Source organism: Lissotriton helveticus, chromosome 5_1 (assembly GCF_964261635.1).
Source record: "Lissotriton helveticus chromosome 5_1, aLisHel1.1, whole genome shotgun sequence".
Classification (NCBI taxonomy): domain Eukaryota; kingdom Metazoa; phylum Chordata; class Amphibia; order Caudata; family Salamandridae; genus Lissotriton; species Lissotriton helveticus.
The window spans coordinates 330139640-330159263 of NC_136065.1; the positions used below are offsets into that span (position 1 = coordinate 330139640).

The 19624-nt window shown below is 40.8% G+C and overlaps 1 long non-coding RNA gene across 1 annotated transcript in view; it reads right to left on the minus strand.

Moving 5' to 3' along the window:
* Positions 1-15566, minus strand: part of LOC144753139 (uncharacterized) — a 74845-nt gene extending 59279 nt beyond the window's left edge. Inside the window, exon 1 of the long non-coding RNA XR_013594218.1 lies at positions 15487-15566. This is a non-coding gene — a long non-coding RNA (uncharacterized LOC144753139). The remainder of the gene's footprint in view (positions 1-15486) is intronic.
* Between the last annotated feature and the right edge of the window lie 4058 nt (positions 15567-19624).

The following is a 19624-nucleotide window of genomic DNA, read 5'->3' on the forward strand; positions in this document are numbered from 1 at the left end:
ACAAGGGGTATACCCTCCTTAAATTATGAACAGCCCATGCCCATTTTATTCCTTCGTCCTCCGTCTCCTTGTATATTTACGTCTGTCACCCCACCTTGTCCTTCTTGGCTTTACATAGTTTTGGAGACTATTTTTAGAACCTACATGGACTGGGCTTCTGTAATTTAATGACAAGACAGAAGGCTTGCATAATATTGAGTAATGTTGCATAATGGATGATTTATTGCTGATAGAGGGATGCATGGGGATGCACAGTTCGCCTCACAAGAGCCTGGGGAGAAACGTTAGGGCATATGTACAAGCCCCTATCGCCACCACAACGTCACTTTTACTGATGTTGTGGTGGCGATAAGGGCTGCGCCTTATGTACAAGGCAGCGTTACACCACTTATCGTGGCTTAACGCTGCCTTGTACATATAAGTCAGCACCAAAATTAAGATCATGTAAATCCTGGTCTTAAGTTGGCAAAATGAGGAGAATTGCATTTTTTCTCCTCGTTTTTGCTTTTTCAAGCACACATGGAAAAAGCAAAATGCCATGGTTTCCCTTGGTGTCCCTTCCTGTACATAAACAAACCTTTGGCAAAAAAACAATTTTGTCACTTTAATGTGTGCTGCATGAAGCAGCACACATGAAAATGACAGAATGGCATTTTAGGAGTTTTTATGTGCAGGACGGGACACCTTTCTACACATAAACAATCCTCCCCTGCATGCAGACACCCTTGCACTATGGTGCAAGGGCTCCTGCGTTGGCGCTAAGTTGCTAATTGAAGTGTCATCGAATGAATACACGGCAGCAGTTGACTTAAATTGGTAAGTTTAATTACGATATAAAGGCCCGCGGTGCAGGACCGGTATGGCGAACAGCTGGGGCTTCAATGACAGCCCGATAAACAACAGTGCCTAATGATACATGACGTAGGCAAGGTATAGCCAATAAGAAGTTCAGGAGAAGGGAGTGGGAGGGGAATACAAGGATAAGCTGGAGCGTCAACTCCTCAACATAGATTGCATGTTACAACATCTCCCTTTCTTTCAAAAGAACAGAAAGAAATTAATACATTATAAAATCTCTAAACTTACATGGAATTTGAACCCTTCTTCCTGAACTTGTACTAGCAGATTCTACAGTATTAGGATAAAATGACCTCTTTTGCTCATTCTGCAAACTATCACCATCATTGTATTCATTTGCAGCAGAAACCTGGGAGTTCGACTCTGGGATATTAGCAGAAATATCATCTAAACGCAAATCTCTATTTGATCTTAATGCAACATTAACTGTGTCTTTTGGCTGGTAAACTCCATCATAAGGATTTGAAGAGAAACACATTTCAGACTCCTTATCATTAACCATATTCTCGTTACTAGATGTCAACTCATACCAAAAGCTATCTGCGAGTGACTCTGCATTCTGATCTTTATAATCAGACATCAATTTCTTTTGAAAACCCTTGATTTTGATTACATCACTCTTATTCCTCCAACCCAACTCCGACACACGAATTGCACCTCCTGATACTTCCACAACTTCTCTTGGACCCAAGTATTTAGAATCTCCTTTTTGTTTTACAATAGGTTTTTTTACTAACACCCAATCCCCTACAGCAATGTCTTTGTAAACTGCTTTATGTGTCTCATCATAGTATTTCTTGGATTTTAGTTGTTGCTCGCAGATGGAACTCTTGACTTTTAGGCTATCATCATCCACAACTGTAAAGTCACTTTTCCCTTTTTGATACACAGAAAGCCTGGGTGAGATGCTTGTGACGGCTTGTCTACCTCTCATAAGAAAGAAAGGGGAAAAATTGGTAACGTTATTGACAGTTCTGTTAAACATGTCCACTCTCTCTTGAGTGAATTCTACAACCGACAATTTGTTTGCCAGGGCCATTTGAATTCCATCTTTAATAAATCTGTTGACACGCTCCACCTGCCCGTTGGATCTGGGAGAGTACAATGGAGTTTTTTCTTGTGAAATTTGATTTTTCTTTAAAAAATTCGTCATCATTTCCGATGTCAGCTGCTTACCATTATCTGACACTAAGATATGGGGCAAACCTTCAATTGTAAAAAGTTGTTCTAGAAATTGAATAACAGTTTTAGACTCTATGTTAGAAACAAACTTGAAATAGACCCATTTACTGTAATAGTCACACACCACCATTAGGAACTTACATGAACTTTCTAAAGCATGAAAAGGGCCAGAAAAATCAATGGCTATTTTTTTCCAAGAGGAAGATGGTATTTCCACTAATTGCAACTCTTGAACTCTGGATTTCCAACGTTTGTCAGAATTCAAACAGGTGGTACAAGATTCTATATATGAATTAACCTCAGAGTCCAAACCTGGCCACCAATAATACTGTTTAAGGGCTTTCTTGGTTAATGTAGATCCAAGGTGAGTTTTGTGAGCTTTCTGCAAGAGAATTCGTCTTACCTTAGGTGGGGGTACCAAAAGTTCACCTCTCATTATGAAACCATCCTCGATGCTTAAATCATCAGCCACTTGTGCATACGTTCTCAGATCCGTACTCAAATTTCTCACAGGGGGCCAGCTACTGGAAATAAATAATTTAACTTTACTTAATACAGGGTCATCATTAAGCTGTGAAACCCAATCAGATTCCTCACAAATACTGGTAAATTGACTACTACTGTTTACAAAAGAGACTACACATTCAGTGTCATCATATTCTTTAGAAACATCACAATCAAGAGGAAGGCGTGAGAGACAATCAGCTCTCACATTGCATTTTCCAGAAATATGTTTGATAGTGAAGTTATACTCTTGTAATTTCGACAGTATCCTGATCAATCTTGAGGAAATTTTTCCGTTCCCTCTACCACAACCATCCATAAGAAAAGTGAGTGGCTTATGATCTGTAAATAAGTCGAAACTTTTACCCCATAGATACATTCTCAGTTTCTCAACCGCCCAGACACAAGCCAATGCTTCTCTTTCTATGGTGCTATAGTGTCTTTCAGATTCCTGTAATCTCCTAGAAATAAATGCAATTGTATTATTTTCATTACCAACCCTTTGTGTGAATACTGCTCCAAATACCCACAGAGCTCGCATCCACAGTTACAACATTTTGCCCTTCTGGATTGTAAGGCTTCAAAGTTGGGGCATGGAGTATTGCATCTTTGACCATTTTAAAAGACTTATCTTGTTCCTCAGTCCAAACATATTTCTCTCCTTTGCGCAACAATACACGTAGGGGTTCAACTTTTCCAGAATAATTTTCTACAAACCGCGAATAATATTCGCTAAGCCCGAGAAATGATCTAAGAGCATCCTTATCAAAGGGCCTTGGGGCATCAGTTATGGCTTTAACTAAATCAAGTTTGGGTCTGATACCCTCACAGCTTAACACGTGGCCTAAGTATTCAACCTCATTTTTTAAAAATTTGCACTTGTTTTTAGATACAGTCATCCCTCTATCAAACAATTTTCTCAAAACAGTATCCAATATTTCATTATGTTCTTCTACTGTTTTTGCATGTATAAGAATGTCATCTTGGAATTTTTGAACCCCATCAACTCCACTAAGAATAGCTTCCATCAATTTTTGAAAAACACTGGCTGAAGAAGCCAGCCCAAACGGAAGTCTTTTAAATCTGAATGCCCCTAAAGGAGTGATGAATGTGGTCAACTCCTTCGACGCTTCTGATAACTGTACTTGATGATACGCAGACTTGAGGTCAATAATTGAAAAATATTTTGATCCACTAGTGGCTGCCAAAATCTCCTGTATATTTGGCAGAGGGAAACAATCAACAACAATATTTTTATTTAACGACCTCAAATCTGCACATAAACGGATTTCGCCATTTCGTTTTTTAATTAAAACAATAGCCAAAATCCATTCTGAAGAATTGGTTGGCTCAATTACTTCCTCCTCCACTAGCTTGTTTAAGAGTTCTTGCAATTCAGATTTTACTGATAAAGGAACTGCTCTTACCTTGTGCTTAACTGGTATTGCACCTTTCTTCAGTTTAATTTCGTGCTCGAATCCTTTAATACAACCAATTCTATTGTCGAACAAAGATTCATATTTGTTAAAAATATTCTCCATGTTACCATTCAAAATTGGACTCACCACAGATATAGATGTTTGTTGCCAGTTTTCATCCAACACTATTGGGTCATCTGCACCTGGTTTAAGTATAATGCCTAGCTTAGCTAAATCTTTCCATCCTACAATGTCTTTTCCTTTTTCAGCCACATAGATTTTGGTGGAAATCATTCTCCCTTTTATATTTAACATGTCATAAAAATACCCAAATGCATTAATGTCAGACTCTCCAAATGCTTTGGCAAATATATCTGTAGCTAACAAGTCTGTATTAGGCCAATATTTTGCATATTTCACATCTGAAATAATAGTGATCGGAGATCCTGAATCCGCCATGATCTTTACCTCTACATCTCCAATGTGTGCAATACCTAATGGACCCTTAATATTTCCAGATTGATCATCAATTGACAGAACAATGTTGGCACACATACCTTCCTCAAAATCATTTACATAACTAACTTTCACCTTCTGCAATTTTTGTGATCTGGAATTATTACAACTCGTTGCGAAATGACCAATTTTCATACATTTTGTACACTTCCTACCCTGTGCTGGGCATCCTTGAAAATCTGCTTTATGGTTCTTTGACCCACATCTATAACAAATAATAACACTTGACTCTGTGCCCCTGACATCTCTATTTCTTTTCTCATAAGTAGGGTACTTTTGTTTTAAATCATTAACAACATATACTTCAGCCCTTGAATTTGAGGAAGCAGATAATACTTTTGATGTCTGAAGAGATCTCTCTATCCCTTTGGCAATATCTATCGCCTCTTGTAAAGGAGGATTTTTACATGACAAAAGCCTCTCTTGTATTTTCTTTTCATGGCAATGAAAAACAAACTGATCCCTAATATATACATCCACCATGTCATTATATTCACACTTGGTTGCTAATACACGTAATGCACCAATATACTCCTCAACAGTCTCATTTTCTTGTTGTTTGCGCATAGTGAAATGATGACGCCCAATCATAATATTTGGCTCCTCACCAAACTGTCTTTCCAAACGTTTGAGCGCCTCTTGGTATTCATCTAAAGGAATAAACTGTCCCGGGGTGGCTCATACTCAGGCAAACTGTCGAAAATTTCCTGACCATTTGCTCCCAATAATCCAAACAAAATTGCTACCTTTCTCTCTGGTTCATAGTTCTTCCCATCTATTGCAATCAAATAACTTTCAAAAGCCCTCAACCAGTTTTTCCACTTCATGCTTGGTTTCCCTGGATCATTCAAGAATGGAGCTGGAGCACATATATTTGAATTTGTAGACATTTCTGATACTTTTCCTTCAACCTCTTTCTTTACAAGAAAAGAAATTTTAAAAACGTATTATGAAAAGAGAAAAGAGAAAATTTTACAAATCCTATAATTTCTCTAAAATAATACCAAATATTAAATTTAGTTTTATAAATAAAATAACTTTTTGAAGTGAGGAAAATATAAACTTGAAAACAGGAAAATATCCTTTTATATCATGTACATCAAAATCCTCTCATGAAAAACGCTATTCTGAGAGAAAACTAAGATTTTACTGAACACAAAATGGAGTCACGCTCCAGATCGTAGGAAACGTGAAGACGTCAGCAAGCTAATCAGCAATGACAGTTACAGCTGACAGGAATGCTTGGCTGCAAGAATCTAAACTGAAAATTCCAACGGCCGACGCTGAACAAGACGTGACCGTTGACAGAATACAGCTGAAGAGAATGCTACTTGCTTCCTCGAAACGATGTCAAAACGTGACCCTTCAACACGTCAGCACATGGAAGAAAGTAGACGAAAAAATGATTTAGCGCTAGAAAATGTCTTTGGCAAAATTCGAAATATCATAACTTGCCTGAAAATAACTTTTAGGAGGTCGCTGAGTCTCGAGCCAAAAGAACACTCTCTTTCTTCAGCAATCGACCTCACATGAAAAAGTAAATGAATCAATTAGCGCTGAACACTTTGCCCCGAAAAAAGAAATATCTGAATAACTTGCCTTGAAATAAATATTTTGAAGAAAGAAGACGATCCTCTGTAACAACCAGCGGGCCTTGAAGGACTCTTTAACGTCCCGTTCTCGTCGCCATCTGAAGTGTCATCGAATGAATACACGGCAGCAGTTGACTTAAATTGGTAAGTTTAATTACGAAATAAAGGCCCGCGGTGCAGGACCGGTATGGCGAACAGCTGGGGCTTCAATGACAGCCCGATAAACAACAGTGCCTAATGATACATGACGTAGGCAAGGTATAGCCAATAAGAAGTTCAGGAGAAGGGAGTGGGAGGGGAATACAAGGATAAGCTGGAGCGTCAACTCCTCAACATAGATTGCATGTTACAACACTAATCTTAGAGCCATTGCAGGAGGAAATGCAAGTCTGCACCACATTCTTGTAAATATGGTGCAGCCTTGCGTTTCAGAAGTGACAGAGCGCTGCGTTAAGCCAAAGAGGCTAACGCCGCGCTCTGTCACTTCCTTGTACATATCCCTCGTAATGTTTTTACTGATGTTTTTCTTTATTATACTGAATCATCCAAGACAAAAAGTGATGTATTAATTTCTCTCCCTCTCCTAGTGTGCTGTATATTGAAAGTTTTGAAAATATAAATAAATGTAGAAAAAAAGTCTCACAAGTGCTAGAAAGAGGACTGCCGTGCCCCACTTCCTGTTGGTTTAGCTAATTTCCAATCTTATCTCTTGCAGTTGTTATTTCTTGTTTAGAATAATTAAAACCCCCACTGCCTCAGACCTTAAATCTGATTATATTGTGGCCACTTTTATGGTGCTAACTCTGCCAATAACATGTTGGCAATCTGACAAGTGAAAGGGCCTTTAAAGGAAAACTGAGCATTAGAAATATTCAAAGGGCTCATACCGGTCCAGTAAGTCCATGTCTTCTTGCGCCGCACCATCACACACTCATGGTGTTTCAGACCACAGCACATTGCATTATGGGACTTGCATTTTCCCTGTCAACATTGTAACTATTGCCTCAAAAATATCAAAAGTGTTGATGGTTAAAGTGGCGGGAAAGACTGAAGGCGATACAGCTCAGTGCTTAATGTGTGCAGGTGGTTGCAGGTTCTGGCCATCGGCACTCATTATTCTACACCACATCGCTTTCACTTGCTTGTCGCGACAGTCTGCACTACAGGTTGGTAGAAAGTGCAACAGCATCACACGGGTCGAACTGGATTCTGGGAAAATTTGCAGAAACAGAGGTGTGTCTACATTTTTGCGTGTGTGTGTGTGTCTGTCTGTCTGTCTTTGAGCTGGGGTGGGCCAGTCATGGGTGTAGCCAGAGTGGATATGCTTCACAGTGAACAGTACGGTAGTTAAGAAAGTCCAGGGGCACCAGGTAGTGTACCCAACCATCTGCCAATTAAGGCTGCAGTTTATGTGGTGGAGCAAAAATGGTACTGAGAGTGGGTGAAACTAAGGTGGGGGACCAGGCATAGTAGCTTCATTTTTTTGTCAAAATTTCTTGCTCGCAGGCTGAAGTCTTTCACAAAGTTTGACACATTTGCTTATATTTTTAATATCAAATTGAGAATTTATTGTAAATAGAAAGTAGCACAAAATATTGCTTTGAAACTATTCTTCGAAAAGGCCCCTTACTCCGCTAACTCATTTGAAATGTTTGGTTTCCTTGCGATGCATATATTTATTGTCTATATATATAAAAACAAAAGTATGTCTGTCGGTCTGTCTGTCTGTCTGTCTGTTTGTCCTTTATGCATTACTACACCATTCATCCGATCACCATGAAACTTTGGGAAGTTGTTAAGTACTCTCCCGCGAAGGTTTCTGGCATAACATTTTTTAAAATATCGGCCCCCCAGGGCCCTCATAATCTTTCGAATACTGATGTACGCACCAGATGGAAAAACAAAAAATGGTGTATCCACAAGCACTCGAATAAATAAATAGAATTAAAACACCATTCATCCGATCGCCATGAAACTTTGGGAAGTGGTTGAGTACACTTCCGCAAAGGTTTCTGGCATAAGTTTTTTTTTTAAATATCGGCCCCCCAGGGCCATCATAATCTTTCGAATACTGATGTTCGCACAATACGGAAAAACAAACAATTGTGTATCCACAAGCACTCGAATAAATAAATAGAATTAAAACACCATTCATCCGATTGCCGGAAACTTTGGGAAGTTGTTGAGTACACTTCCGTGAAGGTTTCTGACATAAATGTTTTTTAAATATCGGCCCCCAAGGGCCCTCATAATCTTTCGAATACTGATGTACGTACCAGACGGAAAAACAAAAAATCGTGTATCCACAAGCACTCTAATAAATAAATAGAATTAAAACGACACTTTGAAATGTTTTCCATATTAAAATGAATACGTTTCAATAAAAATGACACATGTAAATTAAATGTTATCATAACGAGTTTCCTTGAATTTCCTTTCTTCAGAGATCGCAGCAACGCTCGACGGGTAAGCTAGTGGTAAATAAAAAAACACTATGAAATATCACTTTCTCTACGTTAATCGATGAGTGTGTCTGCAGGCCTCACTAAAATGCTTTAACTTGCTTGTAATACTCAAAATTATAGTACTTTTGTGAGAAATAATGTGGGCATTTTGGGGCCCCGGTTAAGTTATGAGACGGGCTCGGTATTTGAAGGTTTGAAGAGCATAGAGAAGGCCATAACTGTTCACCCATTGCCACCACTGGAGAGTCATGAAAACCGAAGAAGTATGCCTAACTATAATCCTAAAGGTACTACTTCCAGGGGCAGCAAGTGCAGTATCACTTTTGAAAGAGCTACGTGTGTTCAAACCCCACCAAAGAGAGCTTGAAGAACGGTCTGACTCCATCATAAATTAAACATCACAAAGTGAATCGTTTCTCAGACAGAAAATAACATTTTCAGACTCATTCGGGCTTATTTCAAGAATCTCATATAAATCAATACTATGAGGCTCAAGGGAACTGGAAACCACAGAGATCTTTGAAGCAGGCTGCAAAGACAATAGGAGGACAGGAGGGTTCAACCCTTTATCGACAGAAGAGGGTGTATGAGGCGGGGAGGCGGCCTTAGAGAGGCGCTCCATCCCAGCATGCACTTCAACGGTCGAGTGACGCAGGTAAAGCAACGGTTGTCCTCGCGGACAACTCAGGATTCCATGCACGAGGCCGCCTTCAAGATCATTCAGTAAATCACATCATGACACTGTCCCATTCGCACAAAACAACAGTTGAATGTTTACACTTCCCAATAAACAAAAAAAACATAAATCACATACATCTTGCTGAACTTTGACAGTTACCAAATAATAAATATACAATAATGGGGTGAACATTGCTTCAATAATTTATGTGCTTTCCCGCAAGATCATGAGAACCACCATAACTCTCACTGTCAACCAGGACCGCGCTCCAGTACAACTGCTTATCACCCGTGACACACTGATGATGACACTCCCTCTCATACAAGCTTCTTTAGACTCGTCACACAAGACATAAACAAAGGTGCCTTACCATACCTCTCATAACTTGCTATACTACCTTGTGACCTTAATGCCAGACCCATACAGAATAATCCTCAACATCTTGCTCCTAGCAAACCCAATGTCTCTGCTATTTCCACACACAGTTGACATTTACCCACTCCCTGTCGTATATGCAAACAGGGGTGCATATTTATAAACCATTTGCACTGTCGGTACATCACTTTTTGCGACACTCCGGTGTTGCAGAAGCCTGCTCCATATTTTCCAGGCAGCACTAAGGCACTTTTTTTGGCTCTATGCTGCCTTGTAAATATAGTTTACTTTAACACAATTTTCAGTGTTAAAGGGGAGTGCAATTGGGTGTTGTTGAGGGCGTTCCCAGCAACACCCATGGCTTTTAACACTGCCCCATATTTATGACAAATCGTACCTCTGAAGTAGCGCCAAAAACATACAACCCTGGGAGGCACAACGAGGAGAAATAGCTTTATTTCTCCTCATTTTTTCCTTTTTCTATGGGTGCTGCATTTTGCAGCACACATAGAAAGAGGAAAAGCCTCTTGTGTTTGTTTTTGTGCTGGAAGGTCTCCCTTCCTGCATAAAAACAATCATCTCCACAAAGCAGACTCCCTTGCACCATGGTGCAAAGCTGCCTGTGTTGGAGCACAGCAGCCCATTGTGAGCCAGCACAGGGGAAAAGGACAGGAATGCACTGCATTTGATAGATACGGAACATTCCTACCCTTTTCTTTTTTCGTAGGGCAGTGCCGCAGAAAGTCTTGCAGCGCTGCCCTACGACAAAACCTCATAAATGAGGGCCAATACTCTTATCAACTTCAACTCTTTGCAGAGCTTACAATAGGCTGAATCACCTTTAGTTTGAGTTTCTCAATCTTGCCTAGTCCTCGCGTTTTACACTTACAGAAACAACCTTATACTTATCATCATTGCACTTCGTCTATCTCACCTTAACTCTTAGACATCCTTTTTCCCACCTTGTCACAATACTTTTCCACACACAGCATCAGATCTGTCCAAACATGCTTATATATAGCAAGAACCCATCGAGGACCCCAAACACGTGATGCCTGATGACCTCTAAGCAACAAATGGGGTTTCATTACTTTCAAAATGTAGTATAGTCTTATAAGCGCTAATCAAATATTTTAAAGCATCAAAACATTACAATTTGAAGCCAATGGCCACTACATGCAACCTTTGATGACAAGATTAGCTCTTTCCACCAATCTCTTGACTTGAGGATGGTTTAAAGTAGTCCTCTTGTGTTCGATCCGATTCACCTTGAGGATACTGGTAATTTTATGCAACATAAACTGCACTCTGTTATCGCTAATGTTAATAGATGGGATACCTTCCTGGAAACAAATGTCCTTCAAAAAATCTCACAACCAATTGTGGAGTGGCATACCGAACAATCTGCCACTCAATTTCAAACCATTTTGGGAAATAATCAGTCAGCACCACAAGATACCCAAACGCAGGTTTAAATCACTGAAAAGGGCCTATGAAATCAATACTGATTGTGTGCCTCGGCACAACAAGTGGAACTATAGGCTGAAGAGGAGCCCGATGTGTACACATGGACTTGACATCCCCACAAAATTCCATAAAACCCTACACCAGGATGTCAATGTCACCCGTGCCCAAACACCAAAATAACATTCTCTGCTTTTTTTACTCCTTCAATGTGACTGGCATAAGCAACCACAAGCAATTTATGACTAAGCATTGGCAGAGGGATTAATTTATAATTTCTGCACAAAACTGTCCTCCTCTGAAAGCTCATCTTTCACCTTTCAAAAGCATTGTATTTTTTTTTGACAATGTCTTATTTTAGGCCAACCAATTTCATATACTTCATGAGGTAAAAAAGAATGGATCATCCCACATTGAGCTCACCCATTCTTCTTCATCAATACACATCTGTACATTCTTTTATATCCAAACTAGCAATGATGCATCTTCCTGTAATTTCACACCATCACAAGTCTCAATAGGCAACCATGACAGACAATCTGGGAGTGCATTCTTCCTGCTGACAATGAGACAATTGTCTCGCTGATAATTCATTGATGCGTGCATCTAAAGACATCAAGCAAGCTGAACAATTTCCTCTTTTTTCACCCTATATAAAATGTACGCAAGCGGGTTTGATCTGCCTGGATCATGAATGTATTACTCCATACGAACTGTTTGAAATCTCCACAGCCCAAGTCCAAAGCAGTGTCACCTTTTCTCTCACTGAATAATGGTGCTCTGTCGTTTTTAATGTTCTTAATGGTAGTGCTACATTCCTCTTGATCACTAAACTAATTTAATACTGCACAATGCCATTCTCCTAGCAACTACTGTGATAATACTCGTCAAACTGGAATCAAAACACTTGAAGGCTTTAACTGAGTTGACTTATTGGTGGCGTTAAAACACCTTTGGCAGGACCTATCCCCTAACATTGGTGTAGTTTTCTTTACCAACCTTTTGAAATGTTCGATTTTATCAACAAAGTTCTTTACAAACTTGGAATAATAGTCAAATAATCTCATGAGCTGTACCTTGTCAACCGAATAGGGTGCATGGAATAGGGCCTGGCATAGGTTGGGTAAGACCCCCTTCTCATGTAATAACATTATATAAATACTCAGTCTGTCTTTTACGAAAACTGCATTTACCTATTTGCAAACCCTCTCACTTAACAAATACTAAGCTCTCTCTAACTCTTTCTCATGCTCTCAGGCATTCTCACCAAACACAAGGATATAATCTTGGAAGGATATTATGCCTTTGCCAGTGTGGGTCTTTCAAACAAAGACAGAGCTGAATCAAGGTCAAAGTGCATACTTTTAAACCTGAAGGCATTCTGTAACATAATAACGGAAGTCAAGTAGGTAGAATTGTTCTCTAGCTCAATTTAGTGAAAGGTATTCCTTAAATCAAGACCATGGGATAGGATTTGCAAAAATTGAGAACTATCAAACCGATGTCATTCTGCTGTACTGGACGAAATATTGGAAGCAGGATAGGTCTCAATTCATCACAAACTCTATTTTTTACTGTCATGTAGATCCCAATATTTGTTGAGAATATTATATATCTGTTGACTGATCGTGGGTTGTTATAAACACTAATCAGCTGTCTCTTTCCTTCTTTTTAGCATTGGTACGACTCTCTCTAGGAATTGCTTTCACTTTCTGTTTGGTCTTTTTCAAACTGTTAGGGTTATAACTTCTCTGGATTATATGATTGATTATTATACATTAAGCATCCTCAACACATTTTCTCTGAATAAAGAGCATTTCCCCAAAGCTGATCACTTTTATGACACGTGCTTGGCGGGCACTGACAGTCAGTCTGTAAAATACATACACTGTTACATGCTGTTGGCTGATCTGAGCTACAAAGTAACAGATCTTTAAAAAAAAAAGCCATGCAGGCTTTGTGAAAGGACATGATTATAGTAACATTGTAACTATTGTTGTCTAGGTAGCCCATTTAAAAGCCTAAGAAATGGATATGATGTACCCATTCCAAGGTTTCTCTGGACCAGGCTTGCCACCGCCCCTTCTCAAACCAACCCATAAACAGGTTGGCGTAAAAGGGAGCAAACCTGAAGTCCACATTCTATTGTTGTCTCTGCAAACTCAATAAGTAACAAGGTTTTTAAGTGGTCTGCCGCCCACTCAAAGATGGCTGACAGCCATTATGTGCAACAAATCTTTCCCACCTAGAGTATACAGAAGTTGGAGAGAGGTTCAGTTGTAATAGCTCGGTCTGGTGGCTCAGTGGACTACTGCATCCACTGCAGTGGCCTGTTTTTGACCTCATGGTCACAGGTTCAAATCCGGCAGGCCCACTCAGCCTTTCATCCATCTGAGTTTGATAAAATGAGTACCATCGAGGTGGGTAACAATAAACATCTGTTGTTCAGCAGCAAGAGACCATGACGGGGTAAACGTGTGGTTTGCAAATACACATGTTATGATAGTATTCCATACTGTAATGAGAAATCTCTTGGTTTGGGATTTATGTGAATATATTCCTAGAACTCTTTTTATTTTTTAGAGTGTGATGTAAGCATAGTTTTATGGCATACAGGTGCTGTACACTGCAATATGTTGATTGAGATATATTCTATGTTGCAATTCTTTATTTATAGGGGACTACTGACTTGATGAAGGAATATTCAGTTCATTTGGATTGAAAAAAAACAAGGCATACTCAAAAATACAGAGGAGCTAAGTTCGGTATGGAAGGAGCACAGGATATTTTAGCATGGGCATTTATACCATTACAATGAAATTGATTGCTTCTCTAAAGAAATATTTGAAACACTGAATGACATACACTGATAAGGAGTGGGAATATTGGTTGATTGCCTTTTTATGGTGATTTTTTAAATGTAATTTTAGAAATATGTGTGAAGTATACTGGTTGTGATGACAAGTCGACTTTATTTCAAATTATTTTTATTGACATTTTTATAAAGGAAACAGTACACTTACAGTACAGAGGGAAGAAATAAAGACATCGCATATTGGAGAATGATAAGCGACAATAGTTACATAATGAATTTCAAAGGAGATTTGGTATCAAGGAGGCATGAAGTTACGACAAATCATGGTATCTTTGGAGCATAGAACTGTGTTACCCCAAAGTCCTAGAGGTAATTGAGGAACTATAGAGTTTTAGTTGGTAGTTTGTGATGTGGGATACCCCAAGGTAGCATTGTGGCTTGGGAGGGGAGAGTGAGAAGAGAAACAAGATAGAGGAGAGAAGTAGCTATATAGAGTGGGAGGGAGGGTTGTAGAAAGTTGAGGCGGGAGTAGAGTAGGGGGTGGTGGGTGGTGGGTGATGGGTGATGGGGTGATTATGGGTGGGGGTGGAGGTTGGGGAGGGGATTGGAGAAGTGAAGAGGAAGGACAGGGAAAGCCTGGATAACACGCCTTTAGCTTAATTGATAACGTTTATTACAGAATTATGATAGCATAGGTTGTTAAATCAGATAGGTGCCTCAAAATAAAATATATACACTGGTTACACAGATAATAAATACATGTTTTTTTTTACATTGTATTGGCAGATGAAACTGAGATTTGGGCCAAGTTGTTGTACAAAGGTTAGAATGTATAAATAAAATGTGTATGATGCATGCTTATCTTTCCTGTTTTAGGGACAGATGATGATGCAGTTGTTTGCCCCTTGGCAATTTGGCTGAATGCAGATATGGCTCTTTTTAATTATGTAGTTTGTTTCACTAATTGTTGCTTTATGAATGTCTGTTGTGATTTTTGTGTCTGACGGGCTTGTAGAAGTGCTGTTGCTTCTGGGATGGAACGTGTTGTCTGTGATTCATATTGAAATCATAAAAACAAAATAAAGTCTATCATCCCTTGCATGGATTTTCTTCTTATATTTGGACTACACAAATGTATTATGCAACACATTTGGAATACTTTCTTTTGTTTTTGAGTGTGAAGCCTATCTGAAATGTGGAATAATGGAGTGTCATGGCTGTCACGGCTCTTCTACAAGCTCTCCGATGCAGCCGTGACCAGGAAACGGGCCAGTGCACAGGACGCTGTCTAGTCTTTTTTTACTACGTTCTGTGTGCCGGAGGCAACGCCCATTCTGTAAGTCCGCAGAGGGGCATATTATCAAGGACGGCATTAAAATGATCGCTGGTTTAGCGGCAGAAAACTACCGCTAAAGCGCCAATAATGGGCTTGATGATATGCCCTGGAGAATTCCAATAGAAGCCCATGTTGACACCAGAACATGGGCTAATCTGGAGATAATTTCTAATGCCGTTCTTGATATTATGCCCCAGAATTTGTTGTTTTGGAGTTTAGTTGCAGCAGGAATAAAAGCTGCTGCGGAAAGCCATTATTTTTTGTGCTATACTGAATACTTACCGGTTTTACTTGCCACGCTGATGCTTATCTGCTGGAACATTTTCTTCTCAGCCATTCATCTCGCTGACAGTAGACCAGAGCCTTTGGTGCTGGCGTGAAGTTTCCGATACTTGCCTGACTCCTGTGTCTCGGTGAATCCAGGAGCTTGCCCATTTCTCCATGTTTGCTTCCCCGCTCCGTAGAAGGAACTTGGGGCCTGCAAAAGAAATTAGAAACTCTTTACCAACGGAGGACTGTTGCTAAAAATTGGTAAAGTGTATGCACAAATATGACATGGGGAAGTACTTACCATAATGGATATCTGTTCTCGAGAATCATCTCTTCTGGAGTTTCTGAAGTTCCTAAAAATAGAAAACGCTACATGAGGAATAGAAAAGTGACTGTTGTGTTTTTTAGCAAAGACTGTGGCCCTAAAATCAATTGTTGGACATTTGGATAACTAATGACATTTCCTGTACTGATTTACTATTTGGACGTAATGAGGGAACAAAGTGATAATTCACTGGATTTTCTTGCTTGGTACTGTTCCTCCGTATGTAGTTAAATCCATACTAATATTATAAAGAGAGAGCCCAAACCTTTGAGGCGGGTAATCTCAGTAACCACAGCACCAATCACAACACCCAATACAGCGTTGGAAAGGGCAGTTGCAGCAGAAGGACATAGACTATGCAGACGGCCACCATATATATATTTTTTTCGCAGAGTTTTATATAGTGCGAACTTGACCCGAACTGAATCAGGTATCAGAGCGCTTTACATAGCACCAGTTACGTTACATGAGGACACACATTCATTTTTGTTAGGCACGGGGACATTAAGTGATTTGCCCAGAATCACAGGATGTTTGGCGTTGTTACCAAGACTCAAACCCAGATCCCCAGGTCCGAGGTTGAGCGCCTTAGCCGTTAGTCCAACTCCTCTATACATTTAAAAGGTAAAACAACTGTGCCAGCAAAGTAGTCCCTTGTGGGCATGCCTGCGTTGTGCTGTGGGCGTGTGGTACGGCCATCACATCGTGGGCTGTGGGCGTGTGCTGGGGGTCTGACAAATGTTGGGGGCGTGACAAACCCTGGGGGCGTGTGCCCGTCCTTCATGCCATGTGAGTCGTACATACAAGCGCCAATTACGTTGCTGCGCAGCATCAAGGGGCACGCTGGGGGTGTGACACGCTGGGGGCGTGAGAAACGCTGGGGGCCTGTGTCCAGTCTTCATGCCATGTGAATGCAATTGCGCCGCATCAAGGGGCACGCTGGGGGCGTGAGAAATGCTGGGGGCATGTGCTACATTCCACCCTTCATGCCATGTGGGTCATACATTAATCAGAAGATCGTCTGCTGTGGCTGTGTGCTGGGGGCGTGACAAACGCGTTCACCTGGAGGCCTGGTAAGTAACGTTACTGCAGCCTCTCCTGCGCGCTGTTACTGAACTCTCTCATTCAACGAAATTACACACGCCTGCTACCATCAACCAGGGCTCTAGCCGGGCTCAGGCGGCGGATCACTACACCAATTACACGCGCCGGATAACATCAACCAGGGCTGCAGCTGGGCCTCAAGCGAGGGAACACGCGCCTGCTAACATCAAACAGGCTTGCATCTGGGCCTCAAGCGGGGGAACAGGCAAATGAGCGGTTCTGCGGGGACAATTACTGCAGCCTCTCCTACTCGCTGTCACTCAACTCTCTCATTAAACGGATTTACCCGCGGCTGATAACTCTCTCATTCAACGACATTACACGCGCCTGCTAACATCAACCAGGGCTGTAGCCGGGCTCAGGCGGCGGATCACTACACCAATTACACGCGCCTGCTAACATCAACCAGGGCTGCAGCTGGGCCTTCTCCGTCCCTATTCTAATGAAACAAACATTTTTGTCTACCGCGAGATTTTAAAATAAATTGCCCTTGCCAAATACACACATTACACACATTCTATTTCATACCCGGACAACGTCGGGACAGGCTGCTAGTAAGTAATAAGAGAGGTTTGTTAGGGAAGTCACATACATTACTACATTTTATCATACTAATTCAGTGGTGGTATTTTGTATGTGTTTCTAGGGATCATCATACACATACACTGTTTGCCAAATAAATAACAATCTAGTGAGAAGAAAGTAAGTCTTTGGTATGCTAAATTCAAGGGAAGTGAACAGTATTTTTTTTTACCTTGTATCAAGTACCTAGACTTAGCATTTCTTTTCATTTGGCAGATATGTACATATTTTATGATCACCAGAAAGAGAACAGTAAGAAGTGCCTGTGCACAGAATGACCAGAATAACGAAGGATGTTATTTCTTCTTTTATCCAATTCTCCTGAGTACTGACAACGTTCGAGTCTTCTTTCGGGACTCGGGCAGAGTAAGTGGTTGGATGGCGCAAGGAACTAGCTTCTGAGATCACATCTCGCACCTACAGGATTACACAACCTGAAGAAGAAACTAAAGTGCAGGTTAGTGCCAAAGTGTTAAACTGAGGGATAACTGCCTGTGTCACTCTGTGTAAATTCCATCAACTACTAAGGGGCTTATTTACAAGCCCCTTGCGCCACCCTTACGTCCCTTTTTCCCATGTTAAAAATGGCGCAAAAGTGGCACAAGAGGCTTGTACATAAGCCCCTAAGAGTCTTGGAACAGTTAACCCAGAGAGATGGGCACCCGTAACTTGGAACGACTTTGAGTGTAGAATTATATACCATAGCTGTTCTAATTTGTGTTGTTTGTAATTCAGATTTCGCCCTGACCTACTCTAAACCCTCGGTGGGAGGCCTATTAAAAAGACATAAGACCCTCTCCCGTGTTGGTGGCATGCTTCATCGTTCGGTTTGTTCCTGGACGAGGATCAGACCCAGTAGATTAAGGCCCAATGATACAGTATGCAACCCAAGTGGGTGAAAGTTTTGCGTCTTTTTAATATGCAAACCACATAGGTGTTTATATGGGTTTGTGCTGCTTAACCTCACATTTGCAATTATCCATGCATCTTAGGCCAATTGTATCTTGCTTTCTTATCACATATTTGAGAAGATATACAATACACCATCATTCCCTCTCTCTCCTTTTAGCCCTTTTCTGTCATATTTTTGAATTGTATGTTGCACGATCAACCATGTGGACTAGATTATCCATATCTCCATGATACCATCATAAACGTTAGTCTTTTCCTCCTGGTTCCCACACACCTGATCAAAATGCACTTTTTATCTTCACGTGTGTGATTTACCTTCTGCAGGGCAAGTGTTTGGATTCCTTGACCCGAGCACGTAACCACACGCCCTGTACTATGCAAACGTCTAATGATAAAACTATTTTCAATTCTTTCCCTGGAAATCCTTGATTTTAAACGTATCATTAACTGTATTGACTGAAATATCCATAGCCATATTGACTCACCTAATCTGATTCAGTACCTTGATGTCTCCATAGATTGGTCAGTTCCTTCGTTAATGTCAATTGTTTCTTCTAATGAGAGATTCTTGCATGCTAACCAGTGCTCCTGCGCCCTCCTTTTGTATCAATGGCAGACAACGCAGCCCCAGATCCTTTGGTCAATGAAACTCTGACGCCCCTAACTAGCAGCTAAGATCCGCAAAGCTGCCACGATTGGTCAGTACTCTCATGCGCCTCGTGGACACAAAGGTATTGTGCACTGTACATTTTACAAGTCTTCATTTCATTGATGTGCATGTGTCGCAGTGCTCTTGCATTGCACAAATTATTTAAATTCGTGTGCATTGCAGATCCATTTCAGATCTCAGAACACACTAAACCACGTGACCAACTGACGATTCCTTTTACTGGTGGGCGCATCACAACATTTTAATTTCACACAAATTGTTTTAGAACTTGCGCACCACAGACCCAAGGGTGCCAGGAACTGCTTGACCCATCTGCAATCTGCATTACCACATTGTGTGCGCGCACCGCAGATTTATTTTTCCCTTAGCGCCATGACTCCTCTCTCGAGCTAAGCGTCTGCATCTCGCCCTAACTCCTGGCAGCCTCTGCAGCTCATAGACAGGCGTTGGCTCCACCTCACGAGGCTTTAGTCCAAGGCCCGCCTCTCTTTAGTCGAAGGTTCACCTCTCTCCTGTCAGCCATCCAGCGCAATCTCTTTCAGCCTGTGAACACAAGG